At 40.6% G+C, this 22,400-nt stretch overlaps 1 protein-coding gene and 1 long non-coding RNA gene across 8 annotated transcripts in view; both read left to right on the forward strand.

Annotated features, from left to right (window-relative positions):
• SHANK2 (SH3 and multiple ankyrin repeat domains 2) overlaps positions 1 to 22,400 on the forward strand; it is a 282,608-nt gene that overhangs the window by 177,727 nt on the left and 82,481 nt on the right. The gene's annotated exons all lie outside the window — the stretch shown is intronic.
• Positions 19,836 to 21,596, forward strand: LOC136292131 (uncharacterized). The gene is made up of 3 exons (XR_010721834.1): positions 19,836 to 20,052; positions 20,454 to 20,557; positions 21,201 to 21,596. It is a non-coding gene; the product is annotated as an uncharacterized lncRNA (long non-coding RNA).

Below are 22,400 nucleotides of genomic sequence, written 5' to 3' on the forward strand. Positions count from 1 at the left end.
GAGATTGGGAGAAAAAAAGAAAATGGGAAAAAAAAAAAAGTGATTACAAATTGTTTTATTTCTGTCAGCCTACTGAGACATTTTGATCCAATGGTTTAACAGACTGTGAGGTGTTTAGTGATGCAGAATAAAGCTTTAAGATATCAACCTGAGGATCAACTTTGTATTTGCAAGTTAACACCTTTGCTGAATGGCTCTGTTGGGATTTTAGGATGTATTAGGAGTGGTTGAAGGAAGAAGGTTATGCTTAGACTTGGAATTACAGAACCTCATTTAAAATATAATGTTTACTAAACTTACTGTGCAAGGTAGAAAATGCACAGCAACTTATTTCCAGAAGGAATAAAGACTAAGAGCTATGCAAATCAAAATAAAATAGTATTTCTTTTCTTCAAAAATTTTGTAGAAATGATTTCTTTCTTAAGGACTTCAGACCACAGCTGGGCACTAAACAAGGGTCTGGTTGTCCCAATTTAGGGACACAAATGCCCAGAAGACATTCTGGGCAGAAATGTAAGTTGAGCTGGATAAATCCAATCCATATGTTTCCACATAAATACTGGTAGGAAGGCAATGGCAGTACATGTTTTGGAAAATTAAACATTTGAAAATTGTTGGATTTATGGCTTTGTATCAAGGCACTGAATCGCTCAAAGATTATCAACAGGAAAATATAGGAGTTAGGCTGGTGACATTGTTTGTATGTGGAAGAAAGCATAAATCCAGCACTTTCTAACATCTGGAAATGTCAGAAATATTTAAATCTTTAAAAAATTATTTTGGTCACCTAAATTCCTCACTTTTGGAGGAATTCTTAAAAAGGTGAAACCATTGATTGTATTTGTAGCACTCTCATCGCTCCATGTCTTGTCATCCTGATGTTAGTGCCAGATGTCCCCCCAGATTCCTCTGTCAGGGACTGGAGATAACCCTGTGGTTCAAGCAGAGATGTCCAAATTGTGCACCTCATTTCAATCCCAAAATAAACTTCAGAACCCAGTAACACTGAGAGAGCTGGAATGGAACAATGCAAGTCCAGCTCCTTGAAGTGTTGTCACATTTTCCAGGCATTCCTGGGGCCATGTGGTCTGGAGAGATCCCTTTTCTCTGAGCATTCCTCATGGCAGTGGTAGCCTGAGCTGGATGGAGCTGCCTCAGCCACCATATGTATCCATCTCTTCAGGCTGTTCATGTTTTGTGGCAGCTTTGGCAGCCTGCCGGGATTTTTCTGACTAATGCAAGTGGTGAGGAATTGTAATAATAATAATACTGTTAACCCTTTGGTTTCTCAGCCAGCCAGTATGGAGGGTTGGGGGAACAGAGCCTCCCCTGCCCCCCCTTTCCCTGTGCCCCTCCAAAAACACACCAGTGAGTATGTGTTAGAAAGCCCAAATAGAGACAGGGATATGAATAAGCTTTCTAAGGAGGTGAGAGTATAAAAAAGGAAGATGATATGATTCTCCCTCTGACAGTTTTTTCCAGCAGTTTGAAAAATATGAGGAGTGATTCGTTGTTTTCTGCTGTTCCCCTTCACTCCCAAGGTCAGATAAGAATAGCAACCATGGTGGTTAATGCTGACAACCTTTCTCCATCCTTGTCTAGCTTCTACAAGGGAGAGATTTGTAGTGGCAATACAATACAGCACTGTGAGCTTTTTTCCTTGGCTGAGGCAAAATCTTCCCAACTTCTGCGTGGAGTGATTTCCAGAGGACACTAATCCTGCACCGAGAGCTGGGGCCTGGGGACAGCTGAGTTATGGTAACATTATTAAAAATATTGACAGCACATCACTGCCGTAGGGATAGGATGACTGTATTTTGATAAAGGCAGGGCAGAGGAAGGATGAATAAACTGTTCTAATGCGGGGAAATGAACAAGAAAGGGGAGTTCATCTGGAATTGAACTTCTGGGGAAATGAACAGAAGACCACAGACACTGATTTTACTGACACTGCTAATATGCAAATCAGCTCTGTCACATTATGAGAATCTTAATCAGATTCCTTGTTTGGTGGAAGGTGTCCCTGGTCTAGTGGAAGTGTCTCCCTCATGGCAGGGGCATTGGATCTAAATGACCTTTAAGATCCTTTCCATCCCAAACCATTCTATGATTCCTTGATTCCTTGAGATCTCTCCATAGGCCCAGACAATTTTGCCTGATACCCTTTGGCTGGAAGAGGCAGGTTTTTTGCTGGGAAATGCAGATTTTAGGCTGAACTGCTGCTAACTGTGCTCAGTGTGGGAAAGGAAGGGCCCTGCTGCTGCTGTGCTGCCACCTGCCGTGGCCTGGTGAGGATCAGCCCCCCAGCCCTTCACATCCTGGGGCTGGTTAATGAGCTTCCCTGGGCTTCCTGCCTGGCAGCAAACAATGCCACTTCACCAGCCCTCGAGTCACCACTAATTGAAGCAGCACAATTATCAAATCCTTGGCCTCGTTCCACATCTGAAATAAAACAGCTGTGTTATAATGTTACAATCAAATTCTTTCCTTGTTATATGACCTAATAAATTAACGGTTGGGAATGGTGCATTAGTGACTCAGTTTGTCACTAAAATATCCTAATTCCATCAGTGCTCTTTTTGGATAAATTTCACTGAGTTTGCTTGGTCTGAAAAGAAATTTGGCTGCTCCAAGCCATCCATTCTATAGGACTGAGTTGGTAGTCTCTGGGCTACAGAAAAGTAGAAAAAAAAATTTCTGCAAAGAATTGGCTTCACAGAGAAGTGCTGCCTCATCAACTTAGTGAGAGACACAGGTCAACTCCTGAGAGCTCTCAAAATTGTCCTGGGTTGGTGTCCAAGGAGCTGTCTGGATACACTTTATGTGGATTGATGGCTCTGCAGAAAGCCTGACCCAGCATGTGGCAGGATAACCCTTCCTACAACAAGCTCAAGGGTGAAAAATTAAACAATTCCAGAGAAAAACCTGGTTTGCAAAATCAAAACATTCTTCTACTTTAAGCTATACAGGATTTCTCTTTGGCTCTCCAAGTGTTTTGATTTGCCCTGAGACTGGAAATTTAGCATCCTTCTACACAGACTGGTCTGCCTTAGACACCTTTCAAAACAAAAGATATCTGATTTTTTTTTTTCTTTCCTTCCTCATTTTTTGGTCTATTAGGAGTGCAGCCATCAAAAAAGACAAGAAGTGTTGTTAGATGGCTTTCTAAACGGTGTCACTAAGAATTAGGAAGTCTTAGTTTAAAACTAGAAATATGAACAAGGGAGAAAAGACTTGAAACCCTGCAGAGTTAAAACTCTGTCGTATGGCTCACCAAAATAGATTTCGAGGAAGAAGTAGCCAAAGGCATAAAAATCTGATGATAGATGTTTTTCTTTCAAATGTGCCAGAAACAGGGAGGTCTGCCAGAGGTCAGCAGACCTGAAGGATGATGGACCTTTAAAAGGCAGCACTGTTGAAAGAGAATGTTATTGATGGAAACCTCAGGGCGTTCTTAGTCACAGTGCAACTATGGAGGAGTTTGGGATACAGCTGCTTCCTCAGGACATTAGAGTGACAACCTGAGAACTGAATTAGGAATGTTCCTACAGCTGGAAAGCTGGTGTCAGAGAGATTAGAATTGCTAGAAAAGGTATTAAAAAACCCACCAACCTTCAGGAGCCAAAATTTAGCATTTCATGATATGGTTCAGGGGCATGGTGGTGTTCAGTCAAAGGCTGGACTTGATCTTGGAGGTTTTTGTCAACCTTGGTGATCCCAAAATGGGAAGTCATGTTTTTGGAAGAAATTGGTGGCTGTATGAATAACTGCCTTGTCAGACTCAGCTTTCATTTAGACATTGGGAGATATGTGCTTGAAAACCAGCTTATTGTGTAGTAAGAGAAAAGGACCTCCGGGGATAAAGAAATAAAGGGTAAAGATAAATGGACTGATTTCAAAATACAGGGAAAAGGAGCATGGTTTTTGAGGACTGTGCTCTGTGAGCTGTCCTGTTAAATTTGTACAACAATGATCAGGTATAGGATCTTCAGCATAATTCAGAACCAGTAAAGCATTTGGAGCTTACCTAAAAGAGCAGTTGATGCCAATAGCAGAGATGAGCATGAGCAGAGATGCCAATGTTGAGTATATGTCAAAGGAAGTGTACCTGGGGAGGAATCCCCCCAGGCACCAGGACGTGCTGGGGCTGACCAGCTGGAAAGCAGCTTTGCAGAGGGCCCAGGGATCCTGGTATTTCTGCTTTCTGCTCGTTAAATGTATTTGTGCCTCTGTTTCATGGTTGGCTTAAAATACATGCATGCAAAGTGCAGAAGATGTCAGAAATACGAGCGAGGATAAGCTGCTAAGGGACAGAAAGAGTGGCAGTAAATTAAATTCTTAGTGTTTCACGTCAGGTAGCTCTGACACATGATATAGATTCACATGGATAAGAGAGAAATGTATTTCATATATCCTAATACTAAGCAAGAATAAAATGCAGCTACTAATTTGTAAAATATGTCTTTTATTTATTGAGCAAGTGTACAAAATATTTCCTTTGTCCTGTATAATGACAATCACCACATTTTTTCGTGCAACTAGAATAATACTGTGAGCAAAATTCAACACTGGGAAATGATCAGTGCAGTTTCAGAAGGTTTAATTTGGTATTAAACATGGATCACAAATGGATCAGTGAGGACAGAACCCTCCCTAAGTCATTCCCTCCTAAATACCTAAATCTCTACATCTTCAAGAGCAAGGAGAGAGCCCTGAGCAGTCAGCAAGTACAAGATCCCCCTTGACAGAGTATCACCAATCTGTGCCCGTGGTGCTATTTTACAGCTCCAGTTGACTTGTAACACAGCAACTGTCTCCAAGCAACTGAGAGAAATACCGGGATGTACAACCGGGATACAGAACCCAGCGGGGACAGGGATGGGCAAGCAGCTCTGCACCCCTTCCCACCCAGCCTTGGCTCCTGCCTCCCACTGGAAAAGGCTCCAGCTGCCTTGGAGGTGGCCTTTGCCCCAGGAAGCAGCTATCCCTGCGGGTGGGAGATGGGACTGGGCCGGCAGCTGCCCACGTCAGTCATTTTGCCAAAATAACTCTTCACGTATTAATCGATTCAGCTCACTTGTCTGTGCCAGTGGGGCTTGGCAAAATGGTATTTTTGCAGCCAACTGACTCCAAACAAGCTCTCAAAACCAAAACAAAATAGCTGTAGATTTAATCTAATTCACTACAATCAATATACAACAAAGAAAGAAAATTTATATGTTTAATATCATTTCTCCCCAGCTGCTTCATCAAATTGCAAACTAGCAATATATGTAGGAAACATCTTCTTTTAAAAGGTAATAATGTACATTTGCAGTCCTTGTCCTTCTGAGAAAACTCATCATTTTGTTATTTGCTGTTTTATGTTTCATTTAGGACCCATTCCAGCTATTTAAAAGCTGCAGGAATGTAGCAATCCACTTCCCCCAGTTTAATTCCAGCAGAATATTTGGAACCCTTTGTGGAAAGGAATTGTAATCTATGAAACACTTGCTATGGAACCTAGTAACAAAAGAGGATTTTTTCTTTTTATGGTATAATTTGTGTAATCATTCGTGTGACTGTTGGTTTGGGGTATTATAATTTTGAAGACGTGTTTCGAGATTAAAAGCTTGAGTCTTTTCTTAGGGGGAATGAAGAGCTAGAAAGAGAGGAAAGGAAAGGAAAGGAAAGGAAAGAAAAGGAAAGGAAAGGAAAGGAAAGGAAAGGAAAGGAAAGGAAAGGAAAGGAAAGGAAAGGAAAGGAAAGGAAAGGAAAGGAAAGGAAAGGAAAGGAAAGGAAAGGAAAGGAAAGGAAAGGAAAGGAAAGGAAAGGAAAGGAAAGGAAAGGAAAGGAAAGGAAAGGAAAGGAAAGGAAAGGAAAGGAAAGGAAAGGAAAGGAAAGGGATAGGGATAGGGAAAGGGAAAGGGAAAGGAAGCAAACACGAGCTTACTTTTTGGTGGTTAGCTTGCCATTGCTTTTTTTCCCCAGGCCTAATCTGTCAGGCTTGCGGATGACGCTGGGACATGCACTGTAAGGTTTACCTTGCTTTTCCTCATTTATTCCCTTTTTTCTCATCCTAAATTCTAAGAAGGCTACAGTGAATGAGTTCTGTTAGTGACCACGCATTAATAGTATATGACTCTACTCCCATTTTACAGACACTTTCTGTACTGTTACTCATCAGTGCTATTCAAACCAGAGGTACTGCTTTAGTGATCTGAATAACTCAACCCAACAAACTCGCTGAAACATGTTTGTATCACAGGTTTCATTGCCTTCTTCAGCTAGAATTTTTTAAAAGGAAGCAAAAGCTTCTGGCTAGAAGAATGTGGCAGATCATGCTGCAGAAACATCAATGTGCTGACAGCCCTTCATGAGTACTAGCTCCTGTGATTAGCCTCTTTCAGACCATAATTAATATTATTATTCAGTAAAAATGTATTATTATTGTTATTATGTTCATTATGTTCATTATGTTCATTTTTTTTTATTGTAACATAAATGGCACACAGTCAGCATTTGGTGCACACCCAGTACATTGGAACTATCCATGTTTTCAAGATGGTCCCATCACATTTGAGAGGAAATGGCCTCGACTTATGCCAGGAGAAGTTTAGTTTGGATATTAGGAAAATTTTCATCACTAAAAGGATGGTCCAGCCCTGGTCCAGGCTGCCCAGGGCAGTGCTGGAGTGCCATGCCTGGAGGGATTTAAAAGCTGTGTGGATGTGGCACCAGGGGACATGGGTTAGTGGTGGCCTTGCAGTGCTGGGGAATCGTTGGACTTGGTGATCTTTTTCCAACCTGGATGGTTCTATAATTCTCTGAATATATATATACATATATATATATATACACACAGATATATAGATAGATATATACGTATTACTTTCTGCTTGACAAAGAGATTTGAACTGCATCCCACCCATTCCACGATTAGATCTCCATCCTGAGAATATGAGATAGATAGATATATATATTCTCTTTCTGTGAATACAGATGAAGCTGCTGGGTTTTTCCTTTTCTTCCTCTGGAATATTTTCTGTGTACTGAGGGAAATAAGGCAGTTCATTCTCTCTAGCTCTGGATAGCAGCAGGAGAGGGAAAGCTGCTGGCTCCTCTGGTTGCCTGGGGTGCCCCAAGCCTTGCTGTGAGGGATCAGGAGAGCTTTAAGGGCCCCTCCAGGGCTGGCAGTGCAGGGAGCAGTGAAGAAGCCCAAACGTGCTCCTCTCCTGCCCTGGTGCTTCCCACAGGGAGAGATGGAAAATGTGCCGCCAGTCTGGAGCATCGTGGGTCCACTCCTTCCCTTCTCCTCCTCCTGCTCCACCTCCACGCTGGCACTGTGAATAAAGCTGTCACCAAATGGATGAGTGTCCCTCAAGTGACAGGCTCAGAGGGAGCTGGGGTTGTTCATCCTGAAGAGGAGATAGCTCCAGGGAGATCATGCTGTGGCCTTTCAGTACTAAAAGGGAGCTTGGGAGAAAGATGGGGACAGATTTTTTGGTGGGGGGATAAGGGGGGATGGTTTTAGACTAAAAGAGGTCAATTCAGAGTTAGTGTGAGGGAGAAAGTTTTTGCTGAGAAGGTGATGAGGCCCTGAAATGGATTTTCCGGAGAATCTGTGGCTGCCTCTGGATCCCTGGAAGTGTCCAAGGGCAGGTTGGACAGGGCTTGGAGCAGCCTGGGACAGTGGAAGATGTCCCTGCCCATAGCAGGGGTGGGACTGGATGAGCTTCAAAGGTCTCCCCCAAATCATCCTGTAATTCTATGATTTCATTTTGGACTCTCAGCTTTCACCACCAGTTTCATAGGAAACACTGATTTTTTCCACACAGACTGGTTATTTCAGTGGTACATGATGTAGTCAAATTCTGAATATTTTACTGTTCTGTTGACTGAGTTTCTACTTATTAACATAATTTCTCAGCTTTTCAGAGACACACTTTTGATTTCAAGGTACTTCCCAAATGTCTCCTCCTTTAATTAATCATTTATGAAATTAAATTTCACTATTCAAAAACACCCTCAAAACCTAGTATTTTAAAATGTAGGCTTATCTGTATAGCATCTATAATTATTTTCATGTATTTTTTCACAAAACAGATCTGGGTTAATGTCAAGTTCAGCTTCCTGCTATAATTTAAATTTTCCTGATATGGTTTTTAAAGACTGCAACTGATATCCATCTTTTATTGGAAGACCACAAATTTTGCAACTGAGTGAAAATGTGAAATGCAGAGCGAACTATTATTACTGAGGTCATATTAGCTGTGAAGATACTATTTCTCATTGAAGGCATTTAAAAATAACATTTTTTAGGTAATACTACTATGGATAAAAAAAAAGTGTGTATAAAAATTATTAAACCTAATTAATTAATAAGCAATATCCTACCTCATAAATGATAACTGCAAGACACCACTTGAGTTCTGTGGTTGGCAAGGATACTTTATCAGAAGTTTAAATATGTGCTAAAATTATATTTTTTCAGGATTTTAAATGTTAAATAGCATTTATTCTGCAGTTTTAATGTAATTCACTGGTGGCACAGTATGCACAGTATTTGCCTCAGTTTTTATCTCACTCATAGATATTAGTGACTAGAAATAATCTAGAAATACTTGTACCGTGGTATTTGCTTTGACTACTCCAATTACCATCTTTTTCCCGCTTTTCTAGACTCAGCTTTTTCTCTTTCAACATCAAAAATTCAGAAGGCAAAGTTGTCCTATTAATTCAATTAAGCTCCTTGCTGTATGAACTTTATTGGCTTTAAGTGACTCATTTTGGAGTTTATGTGCATATGTAAGCTTTGTCTGCTTAGATCTTTTAAAAGAAATAAAATTAGATATATCTTGAACTTATAAGGCTTTTCTTTTATGGTTTTCCATGTAAAAGGAATTGAAGAAGACAAAAAATGATTCATTTAACCACATAATTAGCTGGGCAAAGGGGCCAATATAATTATTTCAGAGCTCTGATGTTTGTGTGTTGGTTGCTTTTGGTCTGTGACAATAACAGGACAGATATTTCATTTGTATGTGAGGTCATCAGCACAACTTTGGAGCAGAATAACCATTTTAAATGAGCCATACAATGACAGGCAGTGTAGTAACAACTCTATTTACCCTGTTTTACCTCGTTCAATTTCTTGTGGGATGAGATAGAAGTTTCTCACTAGAACCTACTTTTTTGTATCTGCACATTGGAGGAGGCAAAGATCACAAAAGTTCACGGTGTATTTTGAAAGTTTTACTTTATCAAAGTACATTTGGATGATTTTACTCTCTCAGTGAACAGCAGTTGAAGTGGGAACTGCTGACAACAAGGTGACAGGAGGCCCACAGCCACTGAAGAATTGAGAAGAAGATTTTGGGGTAGCAAATGTGGGATCTTAGACCAAAAAGTGGTTGTAGCCTGAAGTGAAACATCTCTAAGGCGTATGGGAAGTGTTGATAGCCAAGCCCAGCTGAAGAAATCAATTTGAAGTCCTTTATATGCTCTTACATACATGACCTATCCATAAGTCACTTACAAGATCTGAAATTAGCCTGTACTTAATGAACAAGTGGGATTTATTGCTGATTTTCTGTGTGCAGTGTGTTATTTAGTATCTAGTGCCTTAATTTTTAGAAAGTTTCCCTCCCACACTAGTAACACCTCTGGGAAGGCTGCACCTTTCGCTTTGTGTTTCAGCTTGGCCCTGGGGGAATGTGACAGGAGCAAGGCTGTTTGTCTTCTTCTCCCTTCCACCTCCCCAGAGCACTGGAGCTGCCGTGGGGAGGGTGCCCAGGACCTTGCCATGGGTCTTTGTTGCGTTTTATCTTCTTTTTGCCTGAGTTGGGAATTAAATGCTCGAGACATATTTCTTGTTCAGACTCAGATGTTTATTAATTCGTATCTACATTACAGTCTCACAAACCATGAGTTCTGCAGCACTTCCAACTAACAAATTAAAAATGCCCCCCCCCCCACAAGGCCTTTTAAGGATAAACTGTCCAATTATTTTTACTTTTAACCCAATAACCAAGCACCTGTGGCCTGTAACGCAGACTTTTCTATCCAATTACAAAATACCACCCAGACCCATGAAGAAGGTGAAAAAGGACTAGCCTCTGCCCTAAAACCTCCATCTTGCTATATATATATATACATATATATATATATATAACTATATTCTAAAACCTTTAACTCTTAAGTTTTCCACCCTGAAATATTACACATTTCTATTCAAACTACACCCATAATCCCAGTGCTATCACTCAATTTTGGAAGCCTTTTCCGTGGCCTCAGGTGAAATGCAGTGTTTTCTTGGGGGTCAGTGCCTGTCAGCACAGAAAGTCTAAAATTCTCAGTGACCAGGGTTCCAACAGATCTTGTCCATGATTCCCTCACAAACACGGTGCTTGGTCATGCTGGCTGCTAAGGGACTCAACAGACCATATTTTTAACATGCTTATTCCATAATTTGAATGTCTCCTAGCACAAAGATTTTTAAGGGATTATTATGCTATGTAAATCTAGAGTGTATATTGGTCATGCTTGGGATTATATAGGATCTGCATTTTCCACGTTGATGAGCATTTTTATTTTTGTCTTCTTCCTTAAAAGTGAATGCAGTCCAGGAGCTGATGGACACAGCCTTTATTCAACATCCATCATATCATAGTAGAAGGAAGTAAACTCAGATAAATATTATTTGAATTAGCTTTGACTTTATTTTGATTTGCTCATCTGATCAAATATCCAGAGGTTTAATTGCATTCTCCTGATCAGATCCTAATGCTAATAATTATTTTAGTTTATCATATTATTAACCACTATCAAAAGAAGCCCATATGATTATTGCATTATATATAGTTATTAGTGAGCTGGAGAAAGTGGTTAAGTTCAACAGAAGCCTGATTTAATGGTATTTTTCCTCAAAAATATCAAATAATTTTTTTATTAGATTGAACATGCACAAGGAAAAAAAGCCTCTGAAAAGAGATAGATTTTGGGAGGATCAAGTGAAGCAAGCGAGAAGTCTCAAACAATGAACTTCTGCTTCTCATGTAAAAGGATACTTGTTTGGAATAGTGTAAGGTATTCTTTTTAACCTGTGATCAATATATAGAGCTGCCAAGGACTGCAGTTATTTCAAATTCTATACTACTTGTTGTTTTTGGGTGTTTTTCCCAAAGAAATATATTGCTGGGATTTACACACCTGTAATTTTTAGTTTCTGTTTGTGCTCTGTTAAATGCAGAACCCAAGTTCCAGCCTCCTGGTTACTCTTGAACAAGTTTTTTACATAGTGAAAATGTATTTTGCACAGGTGATCTCAGTTTGATTTGCCCTGTAACTCCTGGATTAAGCTTCTTTTGCAGACCAGATGTGCCCTCTTAAAAGGCAGAGTTCCCAGTGTTCTGCTTGGGTTACCTGAGGAATTAGATTTTCCATGAGAACCTGGAGTGCAGGAGCATCCCATATTTTCTTTGCAAAACAGAGCACCGTCCTACCCTGCAGGATTTTATTTGGCTGCCTGTGGTCCAGTGCCTGCTTTGTTTTAATGTATTTTGTGTTGAGATTCACTGAGGTCACTTTTGCAGGCAGCAAAAGGGGCTCTCTTAGAATGTGTCTCAAGCCATATTTTAAATTGGATTAAGGTGAGAATTGTGCTTTCCTTGGAGAATCCTCCCTTGATTGTGTCTATGCCAAGAGCTGATGCCCACTCGCTGCTCAAGCCTAACCCCCCATGAGGGGAACAAAGCACAGAGTGTTTGACACACTCTCCTCCTGAGCCTGCCCTCTCACTCAGGATAACTCCTCCTGAGTGTGAGCTGGAGCAAGGATGGCATTCTGAGGTGTGTGATTAAAGTACTCCTGTGGTGAGTTTGCCTGGGAGAACCTGAAAATGTTCAATGTGGTTTGACACTGCTGTGGATCCGGGCTGGGGACTGGGATGTGTGACAGGCTCTTGGTCATCCATGGAGCTGCTGCTCTGAGCTGGCAGAGAGAGAAGGGGGAACAGAGCAGGGATGTGTCCCTCAGGCCTACCTCACATGAGAGGTCTGGGTGTCAGGAGGGACCTGAGATCCCTCTTCCTCTCCTTGGAGCTGGGGTTGAGTTGGAGCCCCAGCACTCCCCTACCTCTGTGCCTGAGCTCTTTTTGCTTTACTCTTTGATGTTTGCAACTAGGTTACCCAGTGCTTGCTGTCCTTCACAGCTGTAATTAGTCTTTGGTGATCCTGGTGCTTTTTTCTTTCTTTTTTTTTTTTAAATTTTTGCCTAACTGTGGTGACAACCCAGATGCTCCAGCTATTTTCCAGGTTAACTTACTGATAGTACTTGGAACTGCAATAATGCAAAATCCTCTTTGTCATCTTTCAACAAGAGAGTTCTTTTTAGTCATTAAATCTGCTAAATGGATGGTTATCTATTTAAATCTGTTGCCAAAGTAATTAACCCTGAAAAGTAATTCCCCTGCCAAATCAAATCAGGGTTGGTTTATTCTGAAATTCTTTTTAAAAGACAGTAATTCCTACCAGTAAAGACCAGGGTCCTTAAGAGAATTCTGAAAGAGATTTCAGAGTTGTGCCAGTTTCCTTCTTTCAGGCTCAGTGGAAGAAGCAATTGAGGCTCTTTTCTCAGTACAGCTATCCCCAGCAATCGGGGCAAGAGTCTGTGTAATGATGAAGGTGTAAATGGGAAAACAGCTCTTGTTGGATAGAGAGCTTGTCCCACCCCACACCTCAGCAAGGCACTGATACAATATTTCTTAAAAGAAAAATTAAATGTGGAGTTATAAATACAGATGAGTATGGGATTTTTTTTTCTTTTCCCCCCACCAAAGGTTCATAGCTCAGCTCTGAAGCAAAAATAGCAGAGGGGTGGCAAATCACAACAGAAGATGAGGGGGCAAGATGGCGAGGCAGGAGGTCAGTGGAGCCAGAATATCTGGAGACAGCTGTTGTTGGGTCCTGTTAAGGTTTTTCTCTGGTTATGCAGATAAAACCACCATTTTTCAGAACTGTGGCACAGTCAGGGATTTTTGAGTGTGGAAACTTCCTGCTGTTTGTTTCTACTGTGTTCCCAGGAAATACAGCTTAACTCATTGCTTTTATAAATAGGCAAGATGATAGCAAATGATTATTCCAGACAGAATAGCTGATGAATTGCAGATACCTGAGCATAAATATCCTCTTAAAGCCCTCAGGACTAACTGCTCACCTGAAGGATGGTGCTCAGGCACTAATGGGAAGATTCCCTGAGCCTTCAGGACAATGTTGATGGCCTCAATAGGCACAAGTGTTTTTTTAGTCCTCAAGTGAGTCCTGGGCTCAGGAATGTAATAAGATTTTAACACTAGAGCTGTGGTTTTCCATACTTAAAAAAATCCCAAACCACAAACCCTTCTGTTTCCCTAGAACACAAATGTGGAGTCCTGCTGGCTAATTGGAGGAATTCTCTTTAAACTTTTGCCTTTTTTTTAAATTAAGGTTTTTTAAATTATAGCAGTGAAAGTATAAAACCACAACAGTTTTCAGATCATTTTTAGACTTGGGGGGAAAAAAAATCTTCTCTGGTTTTCTTTTTTCCTCTTAATTTGCCCATGGGCAGGATGACATTCCCAAGGGAATTTTGTGCTTATACTGCAATATGCAGCACAACTACTAAAAGTGTCGTGACTTTAATCATGTGTGCCTTTGGAAGGGCACCAACGCCAGATCACTGCCCTCCAAAAGAGACAAAAAGGGAGAAACAGCACGGGATTGCTCTGTTCCCTCTGGCTGCTCTCTGTGGTCTGGCTTGGCTGGAGAATTTTCCCTCTCCCTGACTCTGTGTGGCTGGAGACCACTTAAAGAACGAGCAGCTGCAGTGTCAGCTCTTGCCGATATTTGCACTCACAAGGATCCTTGTGCATTGCTGTGGTGTTGATCTCACTCACAGTGACTCAGGCTAAGTGAAATCCTCAGATTCAGTTCAGTATCTCAAACCAGGCCTAAATTTTCTTCCTGGTTTTAATACTGCAAAAGCTTTAAAACTTTGAGCCTTGTTGAACTTCAATCCTGTATGTCCTCAAAGGGCTAGGACTGGATGGTCTAGAGGGTCACTTCCAGCCCCATCCATTCTGTGGTTCTAAACGCTTTAACTAAAAGATTTGGAATTAAGAGAGTTGTTTGGGTTTTTTTCTGAAATGCAAAAAATCCAAGTCACTGAGTTCATCATAGTGCAGATAACCCAGGTTGGGGCCTTGTTGGAAGCAGCACAGGTGGCAGGACAGCTCTGGGATGTGTTGGCTCTGTAACCTGGGAACGATGTGCTCATCAAGGCAGACACTCTGCAGGCTCCAGTTTTGTTTTTGTGCTTGCTTAAATCCACTTATCCGTGCCATACGAGGCCTCAGATCACTGTTGAGGCTGGAATCATGAGCTTGGAAGACATAAAAGGGGACAGGTCCATGGGTGAATCTCAAGACTGGTTTAAATGCAACTCCTGGAGCAATCAGTGACTCCAGACTGAGACTGCACAAGGGGAAGACCGTTGAAAAAGAAGTCCAAGGGAGATGGGATGGAGCTCTGGCTTCTCATGGTGATTTACACAAATCTTGCTAACTCATTGTTAGCTCAAGCACGTAGACCACAGTCTCCTGAGAGACAATGACTTACCTTCAGGCTTCTGAATTCTTTCCGGAAACTTTTCTTCCCCCAAACTGGAGTGCTTTGCCATTTTATGCACATGTTTTTTCCTTATTCTATTAAGTTATGTAACAGAACAACTGGTTACATCTGTTACTGTTCAATTAAGCTTTTTAGGTCACATTCAGAGGACAGCAGGGCCTTTCCAGAGTGCTGAATCCTTTGGTGTGGCAGTGACTCAAACCTAAACAGGGGATTTCACCATTTTGTGTGGCTGTAGTCACTATTCCATACAAAAGTATACAAAACTGACACATGATTCTTTGCTATGCTGCCTGTTCTCCTAGTCTTTGTGATTATGATCACACAAAAATAAAGTTAAAAGAACATAAAGGCTGCCTTTTGCTGCATTCAGCTATGAAGAACTTAATTAAGTAGGTGGTTAAGGAAATACAAATTGTAACTTGTTTTTATAGATATTACTGTGAGCTGCCATCTATGCCTGGAATGAGATTTATTCGTGAAGATCTTGACTTCTACCAAATGTCTTCTATTAGCCTAAAAACACGTTATTTAACTTTGGGATTTAATGTGATTTCCTTTATCCACATCCAGCACATAACACAAAGAATAACTTCCTACCTTTGGTGTGAATGCAGTTCTTTCCTTGAGTATTGACTTTGGCCTTATCCCAACCTAATAAGAATACCAAAGAAATACAAATGAAAGATGTCACCCTTGGAAAACCATGCATGTACAAGCAGTTTTAACTTGTGATTTCCATGGCTGTTAGCCCCTGGTTTTTACATTATTTTAGGCTGTCTTTATTTCAGGAATAACAGCCCTTCAAAATATGTCACATTTAAAACACGGGTGACAAAAGAGTTTCTATTTCCAGAAAAAGAAATGTTGGATTTTTTAGGTTTCTCTGCACCAAAAAAATAATCGTATAACGTTAAATCTTGCCTGTCCCAAGCTGTGATTTGGGGGTAGCTCATTTGTTTTCACTGGCTTGTTTGGCAGGAGAAAGGAAAGTCTTCTGGATTCTACTTTAAACATTAGAATGCTATTGTGATTCTTGAATTTAATTCACTACCTGGTGGGAAAAACATTGAATTTTTTCCCTGTGTCACTGTAGTATATCAAGCTTTTAAATGCATTTCTTTGGTGCCCTCCTGCCTAGAGATGTTTGATAAAATGTGGATGGGCTGATAGACAGACAGACCAAGGGATTGATTTATTTGGGTGTAACCATAATTTACACAGGTCTGTAGGTACACTCCTATCTCCATCTGTGCATACATATATATCAGAGAACGCAACACATTTTGCAGACAATACAAATTGCAGGGTTTAAATTCTTCTAGAATTATAGGAAGGCATTTTTGCTTTTTGATGGTGGTCTGACAGCATCCCAATCTCCAGGATGTCAAGTTTTCAGGAGAAAACGTGCATGTTCCTGGAGACAGCTGGTAGGATCTAATAATGTTTGAGGGCTAAAAATCTGAGTCTACTTAACCGCCTTCCCAGTTTGCTTCCATTCCCATTTCCAGGGTGTAAATAGCATTTTAGCATTCTGATGCTGACGGCAATTTGTGCTGAAGTTACTATTTTACAGTTAAAAAGGTGATGATTATGTTCTTCTGCTCTCTAGTTTTACCTGTGCCTAGGCATTAATGTCATTGAATGCTCCATTTTTGTCGGGGCTTTCTAGAGATGATGATGAATTGAAGCACAGCCTCAGCTGCATTTCTAAACTAACCATATGTCCATTGAAGGCTTGCATATGTTTAGCAAAACTTGGTTGACTTGATCCTTAAGCAAGCCTCAGCAGCAGTTTATAGTAGAGTTTTAAATGGATCAAATGTGGGGAGATGCAGACAGTGGCTAAAACTGTTGATAGTAACTAGCTGGGGATGGAAGGAGCTGACCCCATGGACCTGCCTTTCAAGTCTTGCTGGGGATTGGAATGTGCAGCTTGACAGAGTGAGAAGACACTTTGAATATTCCCAGTTTGGAGGAGTAGGATGGTACCTAGTGGAGGTGGTTCTAGACTGCACATATTTTAGCTATAGCAACGCAGATTTTTGTCTCTTTACTCCTACTTCTAGTATTTTCTGAATACTCTCTAAACGCCTGTGCAGCAGCAGTGAACCTTGATTAAGTGATGGAACATAACTGAAGAAATTAATAGTAATTCAGTGTACAAATGCCTGACCTAAAGCTGAAGTTAACAGCAAATAAATTATTACTGTTTCCAGAGTTGTGTTTTCATTGTAGGTGTGGTATAAAGTGGATATTCTGGATGTGGATGTTGGCAAGGAAAACCTTTGATCTGCCACATCTTTATCAAACAATCTGAAACGGAAAGCTGTCTTCAAAGCTGGTAGACTTTATGGCTGCCATAGTTAACCTGAAACTTGCTAGAGTTAGACACAGCCTGCTCCATTTTAACACTAATTTTACAAGTATTCTGTTTCCTACTAATTGCTACAGGAGCAAAACCACTTTTCTGAACACCTAGACCTTTCCATGGTTATCTGTAACTGACTAAGAGAATTCTGAAAAAGAGGTAGCACTGTAATTTTATTGGTGGTGAGCTGCTTTCAGGGAAGGTTTTGCATTCTGTTCATGCACAGAGTGTTTTGCATGTGGAGGTTTTAGAATGTTTCTGTTGTCATTCCTTATAAAAACCCCCTTGTTTTCTAAATGGAACATGCAAAGGCCTTCATTTAGACTACTAAATACAAATGATTGAATGCATCTTGAACATGAGAAAATGACTCTGGCAGCATCTACTCTTCCCTCACCTGCACTGCTGGTGATCATCCTGATACCTGGTTTATGTTATGACTCAACAGAAAATCTGGGTTGATATTTTTTGTAATAAAGCCTCTGCAGGTCAGGGATGTACTGTAGAAGCTGCAAAATTATTTTCTTCGGGGAAAGATTTATGTTACTCATGGCTTAGAAACATCTCTTTCAATGGGTGGGAAGACCAGCCTTTGCTTTTTAAGGAAACAAAAATTTCAGCAAGAGCAGAATTTTTCGGGTTGGCATCTTCAGGTTCCATGCATCACCTTACACAGCAGCAACAGGCAATGTCAGGACACTGGGGCATTGGTCTGGAGCAGGACTTTGGGGAACTGATAATTTATTTGCTGTATTGAAGCTGTGGGGATTTATTTCATTGCAGCTTTTGAGCCTCATATTTTTCTGTAGGGAAAGGAGCTGTGTTAGAACCTTAAATTGGCAGCTTTTACTTTCAGCAGTCAGAGGCAGGTTTGAATTTCACTGCTGAGTTTTTTGGGTTGATTTAACTGTTCCCTGAGGCAGGTGTGGTCAGTCTTCAGGGGTCTTGTCTCTTCTAACATTTTGCTGAGTGTTTAGAGAAAACAACTTGCCTCTATGTCCTGGAGTGAGATAATTGCTGCAAAAAGGGAAGGATGGAGGAAACAGAGGCATCTGGGACAAGTTTCTTCACTGCTGTATGAAAGAAATCAGGCTTTTTCATTCTTTGGGGATAACTATTAAGATGAAGGTGGGTTTTGCGGTGATTTTATTGATAAAAGCCAGGTAGGCATGGAGCTGCAGAGGAACATACAGACCATCCCTAAAGCAGGTCTCTAATCTAGGAAAAGGAATCAAACGTTCCTTCATGTGTCAAGTACTTCAGACTTCCCAAAGCTGAAGCTGACAATGAAATGCTTACTTCTAATATCCATTTCTTGGAACCTGACTGCTACTGTGGCAGTAGTTCCACTCAGCTGCCCAATTTCATGTGACTTCTCTGGAATATTCTAGCCTTGATTTTGAAGCTAAGAGCCCTGTTTCTCCTATTACCAAGCAGCCTGATTTAAATCATTACACAGGAACAGAAAGCTTTTTCTCTAGAACTGAATCTACAAGTCCAAGCACATTAGTACCCTGATAGAAAAAGGGGGAAAAAAATGTAAACTGATATTTCCAGAATAACTTTTTTTCTAGGAAAATACCATGCAGACATTTTCTTGAATCCTGGAGATGCCATTTAGTATTGGTCTACATTTTAATATATTTTCTTGATCTTTTCATGAGGAACTTGATATTATTTTTGTTTCTCACAATTATTTTCCATTTTATGGGAAATGGAGAGGTAGGGGACACTAATGAAATGCACTTCCGTTAATGGATTATGGCATTTCTGCATGTCAGTGAAAAAGCCCTGGTGGCTTTTTGCTTTAGTCCAGTGACCACTCTAGTAGTTTAAAACAAAGTAGTTAAGAACTTGTTTTCAGAATAAACAGCATTCCCAAGTGGCTGAGGTTTGGATTGTTCATGTGGTCTTGTCAGAACCTCAGATTCTTCTTCCACACATCCAAGATATTTGTAAAATTGATGTGTCATTAGACTGAGCTCCAAACCTTGTTTTTTCAGTGAGTGTAGAAACACCAGCACTAATATTTGGGTGAGCCTCGAATTTGAATAGAAAACTCCTGCTGCTGCTGCTGCTGCTGTTGCTGTGATGTTCCTGCTCCTGTGCCTGTTGTGATGTTAAAGGTTTTCCACAGAATAAATCCAGCATTTTCTCTTCTGTCGTTCAGCATCCTTGTGCTGTGGTCACAGCAGCCCGACACGGACAGTTCTGCCCCTCTGTTGACATTGATACAACAACCACATTTTCGGTGCAGTTGCCACTTTGCTGACGTGAAGGAGCTTTTGTTTGCTCAGGGATGATGCTTCAGAGACAGCAGAAAAGCTCCTCTTATCAGCATTTCCCATCTCTCTGCTGAAGGGGCTGTGCTGACGTGGCGCTGGCGCTGTGAACCCTGTAATGGAACACACGCAAAATTAAACTGGAAATTAGAGGATAATGGAAGAACTTTTAGGGAGAGTGCAGCTCAGTGGTAGATTCGAGTCCGCTCCATGCTGCTGTTCTGGTAGGTTTAACAGAGGTTCATGTTTCTATCTCTGTGCAGGAAGTAATGGAGCGTGAACTGGAGCATACAGAAAAACAGGAAAGCCTTCCCTGAACTCAAAATGCTTTTATTTTTTGTGGGAAAGGATGAGGGCAGGAAAAGCTTAAAAGTGTAAGAACCAAGTGGTAAATTTGAAGGTCTTATATGAAGCAGTCTGTATTTTCATACCATCAAGTTTATAAATAAATAATGAAAATAATTATTGCAGGTGTAGAAGAAAAGATTACAGGTGACCTTGCCCCTGAAAAGTCACAGCTGTACTAATTACCAAAGAAGAGGAACAACCTTGCCCTTAATGGGTTGCAGCTGTGACTAATAAAGATAAGTGTGATAAAAGGGATGGGTTGGCCGGTCAGAGGGAGGATTTTGAAGGAGCAGATACTGGAGGAGGACCTGGAGCAAGAGGAGTCCTGAGGAAGAATGAATGGTCCAGAGAAACACTTAGAACAAAACAAGGAAGAGAGTTGCTGCTGTCAAAGATGTGCTATGAGGTCAGTCTGGGTCTGATGGGGTTAGAGCTTGCAGCCATGGCTGAGCCAGGCAAAAGCCTGTGGTCAGAGGCAGCAAGGAAATACTTGCAGTCATATTCCAGCAGGAAACAACCAGCAGCCAGAGTCTGCACCTGGATCCTACAGTAGGAGCCTGCTGTAGTCAGAGTTAGTGAATAGTTGGAGTCAGGATAACTGAATTGTAGAGAGAAATAAACCAAAACCCTTTTCATGTTGTTAAATAGTAGTCTGTGTCTTGGCTCATTCCTACCTCTAATGAGAGGGCTGCTGCAACAAATTACCTGAAGCTCTGTTCGTATCTGGACAATGATCTGCATTACAAAGGGTATGTAAAATTCTTAGATACCTCATTGGTCATATTACCCTTTTTGGTATTTTTTCAGAATACAGGTAGGCAGTAGAGATTCCAAATTCGAGATGCAAACAGGGAGTTCACTATGAAAGCTCGATTTTCAGTCCTGGCAGATGAAAAAAATCTTCATTTATGGTGAGCTGAACTCAGTATGTGTGAGCTGGTTCTTCTCTGCTTGTGTGATATAATCGGGGTTTTTTGAATACACTTGGGATGTGATCTGTGTGTGTTTCAGAGCATGCTACTTTCCGCAAAGCCTATTTGCTTGGTATGAAATATTTACACATCATTCTACACAAAGATTTGTTAGTCATACATAATGCAGAGTGTTGAGTCTTTGGCTGTGTTAGCATCTGCCATCTTAGCTAGCAGTAGGCTTGCTAATTTAAATATTTTAATGAATGAGTCATAACCTTTCTGTAAGAGTACCAAAATTACAATTGTAGTTTTATTGTATCCACCAATGTATTTTTAGCACACCCCCCCCCCCCCCCCCGATTTCAGTGATCGGTGTGAGGTATTCAGCATAGTTTCTTGTAGGACCCAGCTTATAAACTGGTGGAATTCACTTTAATAAATGTGTAGGACAGATATATTAGATAATAAATACCCTGCTACTGTATTTTCTTCGAATATATTAAATTTTCTGCTTTATCATTTGACCTTTGGGTGGAGTTGCAAATTGCTGATGGGTGAGATTTGAAATCCTTCATATCTAGAGCTCAGGTGGAAAGTGTTTTTTTTATTCAGAGGACATTTTTCCCTCTGTCACCCACAGGAATCAAGGAAAATATTACTTCGAAATGCAGCAATCATCCTTTTAAGCCTCCTGAGCCTTAGAGGTGCCACCAAAAAATTTGCTGTACTTGTAAATAGCTACAGCAAAGCCTTCACTGTGATTAGCATGGATTCAACTGGAAGGGATTTGTACAACTCTCTGTTATTTAGGACTAGTGATGTAAGAAAAAATACTTGTCACAGTCATTATCTTACAGCTGAACAGCAGAAGAGCCAGCAAGTAGAACCTGGAGATAAGCCAAAATTTTAGAAAGTGCCTTTTATGTTGAACAGTCAGGTTTTACTGGCTTGCCATGGCATCTCAAGGATTTTTCCAAAGGATTGTTTGTTTCATTTGTGTTGCACAAATATGGAAGAAGTCTGTTTTTCTGGAAGTGTCAGAGGGTTATTCTGACGGATGCTTGCTGTTTAATTGGTTTCCTTATATTCTGATGCATAATTATTCCCTCATACCCCAACAGGTTTTGATGCCCCACTTACTTTAATTGTGAAGTACTACAGGCACTGCATAAATAAAAATAAATATCCAAAGGCACTTTATAAGTGCATCCTTACCCTTAGTCTGCACAAGATTTAGGTGTCTTGGAATTCTCAGGCAAAACATAGTTAGCAATCCTGCTCTCAGCTGAACAGTGGGGCTGCTTTATGATAAAATGAATCTGTGAATCAAAAAATATTATGTTATTGCAACACAAACCTATGCAATACTGAGAAATGCAACTGAGATTTGTTTCTGTCTTTTTTTTTTTTTAATGGATAGGCAAAGTATAAGCAATGGCTCTGCTCAGAGCCATAAAAAAATTTCTCCTTTGCAAACACGTGTCTAACAGGGAGATCAGACTTCAAGAACAATGTGGATCATGTAAAGAAAATTTACATTTTATTTATTTCATTCATTTTTGAATTGTTTCTTTTACTGTGTGGCAGCAGGTTTGATGATAACAGTATGTGTTCTGGAGAGCAAGCTTAATTAGCTTCTGAAATTATGTCCCCTTGGTAGCTACTTTCTTTTTTTTTCTTTTTTTATGCTGGGAGAAGAAAGATTTTGGCCTTGTTGCCTGCCAAAGAATGCCAGCAGGAAAAAATAAGCTTTTTATCTGCAAGTGCTTTTTGTGGAAGATAACTGGCTCAGACTCCAGACATCTGCTATGGAGTAAAAGTGAAGAGGGGTTTGTGCCCT

This window comes from Chamaea fasciata, unplaced genomic scaffold, assembly GCF_029207755.1.
Source record: "Chamaea fasciata isolate MVZ Bird 193981 ecotype frontalis unplaced genomic scaffold, bChaFas1.0.hap1 SCAF_7, whole genome shotgun sequence".
Classification (NCBI taxonomy): domain Eukaryota; kingdom Metazoa; phylum Chordata; class Aves; order Passeriformes; family Sylviidae; genus Chamaea; species Chamaea fasciata.